Below are 7,486 nucleotides of genomic sequence, written 5' to 3'. Positions count from 1 at the left end.
TATGAACTGAAACGCAATATAGTCATTAAACAGGAATTAACTTCTGGATATTTATATATGGAAGGACGGTTTGTTATAAAGTAAGGCGTAACTTATCGTTTAAACATGCTATTCATGCACGTAAACGCGAACTGAGAAGTAATTTAATGTTTAAAGAAAAAACAATGTGTAAAAAGTGTAATTAAAACTAAGTCATATTTTAGTGTTTACACATAAGTAGTTTAAACTAGTGGAAACGCATATTATTAATAACTGGGGCGCAATTTAGTTTTTACACAAAATATGTACGTGTGAAGAAAAGGTCTATTGATAAATGAGGCTTAACTTAGTGTTTAAACAAGAGTTAACCACAGGATATTTATAAGTGGAAACACAGATTGTTATGAAGTGAGGCGCACTTTATCGTTTCAGCAAGAACTAATTATAGAATATACACGCGTGAAAACACGGTTTATGAAACGAGGCGTAATTTAGTCTTTGACGAAAAATTGTTGCAGTATATTTATTCGTGAAAAATAACGCAATTCGGCGTTATTTAAATAAGAATTAATTATAAGATATTTATGCGTGGAACACGGTTTAATAAAAAGTAAGACGGATTTTAGTGTTGAAAGGAGAAATATTTGATGCATATATGTGTGTAAAAACAGTTTGTTAAGAACTAAGACGAAATTTAACATTAAACAAGATTTGTATGCAAGATTTGTACTCGTGGAAACACGATTCATTAAAAACTAACGTTAAATGTATTGTTTAAACAAGAACTAATCATAGGAGAGTTATGAGTTTAAACACGATTCATTAAAAACTAACGCTAAATGTATTGTTTAAAGGAGAACTAATCAGAAGATAGTAACGAGTTTATACACGATTCATTAAAAACTAATGCTAAATGTATTGCTTAAACAAGAACTAATCAGAAGATAGTAACGAATTTAAACACGATTCATTAAAAACTAACGCAAAATGTATTGTTTAAACAAGAACTATTCAGAAGATAGTAACGAGTTTAAACACGATTAAGAACTAACGCGATTCACTAATCAGAAGAAGAACTAACGCTAAATATATTGTTTAAACAAGAACTAATCAGAAGATAGCAACGAGTTTAAACACGATTCATTAACAACTAACGCTAAATATATTGTTTAAAGAAGAACTAATCAGAAGATAGTAACGAGTTTAAACACGATTCATTAAGAACTAACGCTAAATGTATTGTTTAAAGAAGAACTAATCAGGAGATAGTAACGAGTTTGGCCTGGCATGGCCTAGAGCGTTAAGGCGTGCGCTTCGTAATCTGAGGGTCGCGGATTCGCGCCCGAGTCGCGCCAAACATGCTCGCCCTCCCAGCCGTGGGAGCGTTATAACGCGACGGTCAATCCCACTATTCGTTGGTAAAAGAGTAGCCCAAGAGTTGGCGGTTGGTGGTGATGACTAGCTGCCTTCCCTCTAGTCTTACACTGCTAAATTAGGGACGGCTAGCACAGATAGCCCTCGAGTAGCTTTGTGCAAAATTCCAAAACAAGTAACGAGTTTAAACACGATTCATTAAGAACTAACGTTAAATGTATTGTTTAAAGAAGAACTAATCAGAAGATAGTAACGAGTTTAAACACGATTCATTAAGAACTAACGTTAAATGTATTGTTTAAAGAAGAACTAATCAGAAGATAGTAACGAGTTTAAACACGATTCATTTAAAACTACCGTTAAATGTATTGTTTAAAGAACTAATCAAAAGATAGTAACGAGTTTCAACACGATTCATTAAAAACTAACGCTAAATATATTGTTTAAAGAAGAACTAATCAGAAGATAGTAACGAGTTTAAACACGATTCATTAAGAACTAACGCTAAATGTATTGTTTAAAGAAGAACTAATCAGAAGATAGTAACGAGTTTAAACACATTTCATTAAGAACTAACGCTAAATGTATTGTTTAAACAAGAACTAATCAGAAGATAGTTACGAGTTTAAACACGATTCATTAAAATCTAGCGCTAAATGCATTATTTAAAGAAGAACTAATCAGAAGATAGTAACGAGTTTAAACACGATTCATTAAGAACTAACGCTAAATATATTGTTTAAACAAGAACTAATCAGAAGATTGTAACGAGTTTATACACGATTCATTAAAAACTAATGCTAAATGTATTGCTTAAACAAGAACTTATCAGAAGATAGTAACGAATTTAAACACGATTCATTAAAAACTAACGCAAAATGTATTGTTTAAACAAGAACTAATCAGAAGATAGTAACGAGTTTAAACACGATTCATTAAGAACTAACGCTAAATATATTGTTTAAACAAGAACTAATCAGAAGATAGTAACGAGTTTAAACACGATTCATTAAGAACTAACGCTAAATGTATTGTTTAAAGAAGAACTAATCAGGAGATAGTAACGAGTTTGGCCTGGCATGGCCTAGCGCGTTAAGGCGTGCGTTTCGTAATCTGAGGGTCGCGGATTCGCGCCCGAGTCGCGCCAAACATGCACGCCCTCCCAGCCGTGGGAGCGTTATAACGCGACGGTCAATCCCACTATTCGTTGGTAAAAGATTAGCCCAAGAGTTGGCGGTGGGTGGTGATGACTAGCTGCCTTCCCTCTAGTCTTACACTGCTAAATTAGGAACGGCTAGCACAGATAGCCCTCGAGTAGCTTTGTGCGAAATTCCAAAACAAACAAACAAGTAACGAGTTTAAACACGATTCATTAAGAACTAACGTTAAATGTATTGTTTAAAGAAGAACTAATCAGAAGATAGTAACGGGTTTAAACACGATTCATTAAGAACTAACGCTAAATATATTGTTTAAACAAGAACTAATCAGAAGATAGTAACGAGTTTCAACACGATTCATTAAAAACTAACGTTAAATATATTGTTTAAAGAAGAACTAATCAGAAGATAGTAACGAGTTTAAACACGATTTATTAACGACTAACGCTAAAAGTATTGTTTAAAGAAGAACTAATCAGAAGATAGTAACGAGTTTAAACACGATTCGTTAAAAACTAACGCTAAATATATTGTTTAAAGAAGAACTAATCAGAAGATAGTAACGAGTTTAAACACGATTCATTAAGAATTAACGCTAAAAGTATTCATTAAAGAAGAACTAATCAGAAGATAGTAACGAGTTTAAACACGATTCGTTAAAAACTAACGCTAAATATATTGTTTAAAGAAGAACTAATCAGAAGATAGTAACGAGTTTAAACACGATTTATTAACGACTAACGCTAAAAGTATTGTTTAAAGAAGAACTAATCAGAAGATAGTAACGAGTTTAAACACGATTCGTTAAAAACTAACGCTAAATATATTGTTTAAAGAAGAACTAATCAGAAGATAGTAACGAGTTTAAACACGATTCATTAAGAACTAACGCTAAAAGTATTCATTAAAGAAGAACTAATCAGAAGATAGTAACGAGTTTAAACACGATTCGTTAAAAACTAACGCTAAATATATTGTTTAAAGAAGAACTAATCAGAAGATAGTAACGAGTTTAAACACGATTCATTAAAAACTAACGCTAAATATATTGTTTAAAGAAGAACTAATCAGAAGATAGTTGAAATGGCTGAAATGGCAACCATGTTTGTTTCGAGCGGGATTCGAGCCTGCGACCCTCAGATTTCTAGTCAAACACCTTAACCCACATGGCCATGCTGGGCCAGCACAAAGTGAAGGGAAACTTTCTAAACTGAAGGCTGGTGAAATATTTAGAAAACTCTTTTAAAACAATCCTTGATGATATTCTAATAAAGAACATTCAAATTATTTATAAATATATGATACTTCGAACAGTCGTCCCAACTTTTGAACTGATACAAACAGAGAGCAGATAGCTAATGCACACAACATCGACTGCCGACCCTTGTCTGCTCGAATACTGGAAAATGACAGTAACCGTTATATAACGTATCCACTACCCATAAGTAACGTAAACAAAGGGACGTAAACATGGAATCTTCGATTTCACAGTCTGAGCACGTTAACTCTAATACACGCTCGTCAGTTTTATAATACTTGAAAATTATTATAAAACTGACGAGGATAAATAAGCCACATAGTTAATTATCAAAAATGAACCATGCATTTAAAAAAGGAAAAAAATCTTTGATTTAAAAAAGAAGTGATATATTCGCCATCTAGAACTTGCGAAAAAAGCCGGTTTATTTTGTAGTCGACAATAAAACGTTGTTTAAACCTTAAAAGAAAAACGTATGAAGTTTATGTGCAAATTACAAAAGACTTACGAGTTCCGAGATGATTTTTTTCAAGAAAGATAATATATTTAAGTTTTTTTCAATACAGAAAAAAATGCAAATATTCTACTAATAAATTTACCAAGTTTCCCTTATAACCCATCAAGGCAAAGTATGAAATATTCATGTGGCTGTGGGGAATCCATGTAGTGGCAATGTTTAGAAATATAGCAAAGATGAAATTAGTTTTGGTTTTGGTTTCTTCGGTTCATTTTCTCAGTAAATCTGATAATAGAATAAGCAAAACTCATAATTATAAAAACAACAACCTTTTATCATCAAGAAATGAAAACTGAAACTAAAAATCTTCCTCTGTTTGATATTTTATAAACTTAATAACAGAATTTAAAATATTTTTATTTGGTTGTCTTTAATCGTAACGAGTTAGAACCTGGCTTTAAGGGTCCGGCATGGCCAAGCGTGTCAAGGCGTTCGACTCGTAATCCGAAGGTCGCGGGTTCGAATCGCGGTCGTACCAAACATGCTCGCACTTTCAGCCGTGGGGGCGTTATAATGTGACGGTCAATCCCACTATTCGTTGGTAAGAAAGTAGCCCAAGAGTTGGCGGTGGGTGGTGATGACTAGCTGCCTTCCCTCTAGTCTTACACTGCTAAATTAGGGACGGCTAGCACAGATAGCCCTCGTGTAGCTTTGCGCGAAATTCAAAACAAACAAACAATCCTGGCTTTAAAACACTGGATCGATGTGTACCAACACGATTACAGTAACGGATTATTATATCTCATAACTACACGAAAAGATATAAATAATGACAATTACAAACAAACCAAAGAATATATTGATACCCAAATGAATACAGTGAATATTTACTGTATATCTCCGTGTACGAAGTAATATCAAATCTAAAAAGATCAGTAAATCTTGGAAAGTATGCGAAGGGGAAATACAAGACTTGTTCATACTTATATTAATTAAAACCTAGGTAATATATTAAATATTGGGTAGTGTTTCGATTAACTGGTTCTCTCTTTCATATTATCTTGATTATCTGGCTGAAATTTGGTAATTTGTTTCAGCAACCGCCTCGCACTTGGTAATATTTTGAGCATATGGTTCCATCTTTGGTAATGTTTTTGATTAACTATTTGGCACTATGTTAAAACTCAGGTACCTGTGAACAATTGTCATTCATCAGTCTCCCTCGACCCAAATAACTATGGTTTTACGTGATCAAACAGGTTCTGTTTTAGTTTGTTATATTGACATATAAAGTATTAATTGTTTAATATACTAAACATGATAACATAATCTTACGTAATAAATAACGTGTCCTTCATTAGGTATGACAGGTTTCAGCAAACTCCTGCCACAGGTGTTATTTCAAACCGATTAAAACTACTGATATTTTAAAGAAACAAATCTAGATAAGTAGGCCTCGCAAGGCTAGATTCGAATCTTTATTATCCATGAACCATTAAAGGCTCAACCGTTCATAACGGACTCAAATTGAACTTACTAAAGGAATAACCATCGTGAACGACCTGGTGGTAAAGTTGTTGTTTAAAATGGGTTCCCTGAGGTAATCAAAACGTATATATTTTAAACATCGTACGAATTCTAAGTATTACGCGGGCAAATGCAGTAATAATGTATGGTCTTGGGGTCGAGACGGTGTTATAACCGGAACTGACACTTTCAGAGCTAGATGCGGTATAAGAGTAGCAGTTAATCTTGCTACTCAGTTAAGCATAACCTTTTTAGGTTACGGATGGTGCCGATTAGTTACCTGTTCTCTAGTTCAAAGTTCAAGACACGGATTTTTTGTTTGAATATTATAGACGTCTCTAACCTCGCCTTTTAGCCTGATATAGACATGAATAACAAATATTATTTTGTTAAAGAACGTCGACGAAGCTGTTCTCCGAGTTAATTCCAAAAAACTAAAACGTGGTTTAATGAGTTTCAATAAGTATTTTACTTATTACAAGTTGACGTTACTTAGGTAGTGGGATGCTACGGAAACTTAGTCGCTTTTGGGAAGGATATACAACAGTTCATTCCAAAGCAAAATATCCACACTCTAAGGTCATAAAGGTATGCTCAGAATGATAATTCAAAACTTTTAAGACAGGGATATCCCTTGCACTTGGTAGTGTTAGTAAGCAAAGGCAAATGGATCAACTTGGGGTACCCGGACCACCCAGAAAGAGATCTTCAAAAAGTCGTGATAAACAAAAAGTGACGTCTTGTAACAGGTGAAAAATCCACCAACATCTAGGTCAATGGCATAAACCCTTCACGTGCCAGGTAACAACACACATCATAATCAATAAGGATTTCCTTACAATAGATCGATGACATATCCGTTCAACTTGAAGCAACTGGAACACGAAACGGATATTCATGCTATTTCTGTGAATTTCTGTATGTAATCTGTCTGTAAAACAGTTGTTTAGTTCACTAAGACTCCGTCATTTGGGATATTTCTTTGAAACTATAGAACAGTTACCTCGGCATTCTGAGCATTACTCAAACTTTCATGTTATTGGAATGTTGACGTGTGTACTTCTTTAAACAAACATTAATAGTGTTCTGTTGTTTCGAGTTTGACGCAAAGAAAAACAAACAAAACGAATCAATAAATTTAATTTCAAATGATGGTTGAAGTAGACAGTAAAGTTTGGAAACAAATATTTGGTTGATGGAACATGTTTGAACACGACCCTTTTAATAAACGTAGTTACGCCAATGGATAGTGTTATCGGTAATTTTCAACACACGAAATTGTCATTTAACCTGCCAGATCGCAAGGAAACCATAACGTAAACTAATAACAATCTCCCATAATTCATTACGTAATGATCTGTTCCGAGTTCTGAGGTACAATTGTTCAAACTCTCAATAAACGAAATATTATGAAAAGAAAGAAGGCTTAACTGCAGGAATTACTTTTGACTGTACTAATTAGTAGTGAAATTTTAAAATAGGCCTCGCTTGTTCCTGTTTATCGGTTTTCTTCCAATTCTTGTTTAAAATCACAAACAGTCCTACTTAATAACTCATATGTTACAAACACCCGTATTTTAAAATTTCTCTTCGTGTATCACAAACACCCAAATTTCATAATTCGGTTTACCGTATTTCAAATACCAATGTTTCACAACTTCTCACGCTAAGTACCTTACAGTGAACTAAATATCTAAATTCTCAATACAACCTTAAATCTCGTACAATGAT

This window comes from Tachypleus tridentatus, chromosome 1, assembly GCF_004210375.1.
Source record: "Tachypleus tridentatus isolate NWPU-2018 chromosome 1, ASM421037v1, whole genome shotgun sequence".
NCBI lineage: Eukaryota > Metazoa > Arthropoda > Merostomata > Xiphosura > Limulidae > Tachypleus > Tachypleus tridentatus.
Note: the sequence above shows the minus strand (reverse complement) of the source record.